Below are 2434 nucleotides of genomic sequence, written 5' to 3'. Positions count from 1 at the left end.
ATCCATGTTGCTGCAAATGGCAGAATTTCATTCTTTCTTTTGGCTGAGTAGTATTCCATTGTGTATTTATACCACATTTTCCCTATCTAGTCATCTGTTGATGGACATTTAGTTTGGTTCCATCTCTTGACTGTTGTACCTGTTTGCAGATGACATGATTGTATGTATAGAAAAACCTAAAGACTCTACCAAAGTCTTAGAGCTAATAAACAAATTCAGTAAAGTTGCAGGATACAAAATCGACCCACAAAAATCTGTAGCATTTCTATGCTCCATTTAAAATTTTTTTAAGATTAGGAAATAAAAAGAAGTCAAAAGGAGCCAAATCAGGACTATATAAAGGATGCCTAATGATTTCCCATCAAAACTCTTGCAAAATTGCCCTTGTTTGATGAGCGGAATGAGCAGGAACATCACTGTGGTGGAGAAAGACTCTGTGGTGAAGTTTTCCCAGGTGTTTTTCTACTAATGCTTTGGTTAACTTTCTCAGAACACTCATAATACACAGAGTTATTGTTCTTTGGTCCTCCATAAAGTCAATAAGCAACATACCATGAGCACTCCCCAAACTGTTGCCATGACCTTTGCTCTTGACCAGTCTGCTTTTGCTTTAAACTGGACTACTTCCATCTCCTAACAGCCATTGCTTCGATTGTGCTTCGTCTTGAGGATCATGCTGGTAAAGCCACGTGGCATTTTCTGTTACAATTCTTCAAAGAAGAAATGCCTCAGGATCTTGTTTTCACTCATTTAACATTTCTATTGAAAGTCTGCTCTTGTCTGCAACGTATCTGGGCACAGCAGTTTTGGCACCCATCAGTGGAAAGTTTGCTCAACTGTAATTTTTCAGTCAGAATTATGAAAGCTCAATCAACTGAGATGTCTATGGCATTGGCTATCATTTCTGCTGTTAATTGTTGGTCCTCTTCAAGTAGGACACCAACAAGAATAATTTTTTTTTGCAAATTGATGCGGATGTTTTGCTGCTGTGGGTTTCATCTTCAACATCATTTCATCCCTTCTTAAAATGAGTTGTCCATTGGTAAGGTTCTGATTTATTTGGTGCATTTTCCCCATAAATTTTTCATAAAGCATCAATGATTTTCCCATTCTTCCACCCAAGTTTCACCATAAATTTGATGTGTGTCTTGCTTCACTTTTAGCAGAATTCATGTTGCTCTGATGGAGGCTCTTTTCCAACTAATGTTTTATCCTTCTTGGTGCCTCAAACTAGATCCTGTTCAGACAAGTTATAATAAGTTAGTATGAGTTATTTTGGTGCAAAAAATTTTTACAATTCATGCATACTTTTTTCATAATGTGCATACTCCACGAACTTTTTGAAAATCCTTTGTATATACCTTTTTGTGTACATATGTGGTAAGAGCGCCTAAAATCCTCTCTTAGCAAATTTTCAGTGTATACTACCATATTATTGACTATTGTCCTCATGTGGTACGTTACGTCTTTACATTTACTCATCCTACCTAATTGCAAATCTGTAAGCTTTGACCTACTTTTTGCTATTTCCTTCCCCTCTCTGCCCCTGGTAAACACAGTTCTCTGTTTCTATTTATTCAGCTTTTTTTTTTTTTTTTTTTTTAAGATTCCACATATAAGTGAGATCATACAGTAATTTTTTTTTTCTGTGTCTGGCTTATTTTATTCAGCATAATATCCATCCTCCAGTTTTGTCCTTGTCATCACAAATGGCAGTATGTCCTTTTTATTTTTAAGGCTGATAGTATTCTGTTTTATATATATAAACACAAACACACACACACACACACCCCACAATTTCTTTATCTCTCAACCCATTGATAAACACTCAGGTTATTTTTATGTCATGGCTATTGTGAATAATGTTGCAATTAACATGGGAGCACAACGAAGTGCTGATTTTATTTCTTTGAGTTTATATCCAGTAGAGGGATTGCTGAGTCATATGATAGTTATTTTTAACTTCTTGAGATTCCTCCATACTATTTTCCACAATGGCTGTGCTAACATTCCCACCAACAGTATAAAAGAGTATAAAAGAGTTCCCTTTTCTCCACATCCTTGCCAGGACTTATCTCTTTTCTTTTCTTTTTTTGGCTGTGGGCACAGTTTATTTCAGTTCATACAGACACTGACCCACATGCTCAAGGAGCTTAACAATAATACATTGAACACATGGTGTCTGTTCTCCCATGTCCCCCCAAGATAGGGAAATACACTTGGCTGAGCAGGGTTGGGGTCTGAGGGTCTGAAAGCCTCTGATCTGGGATAAGGCTGCAGTGTTGGCCCAGGTTGCAGAGAAATGCAGTGTTCTTTCTCCCCAGAGGAAAAGTGCAGAGACAGGGCTGAAGCCCCAAGGCAGGGAGGCCCCATTCTCACCGCAGATTGGCAATGGGCAGGCCAAGCAGGTGTCCTTCACAGTGGGCATCCCCTG

This window comes from Galeopterus variegatus, unplaced genomic scaffold (assembly GCF_000696425.1).
Source record: "Galeopterus variegatus unplaced genomic scaffold, G_variegatus-3.0.2 Scaffold14034, whole genome shotgun sequence".
Lineage (NCBI taxonomy): Eukaryota > Metazoa > Chordata > Mammalia > Dermoptera > Cynocephalidae > Galeopterus > Galeopterus variegatus.
This window is presented reverse-complemented; position numbering follows the sequence as displayed.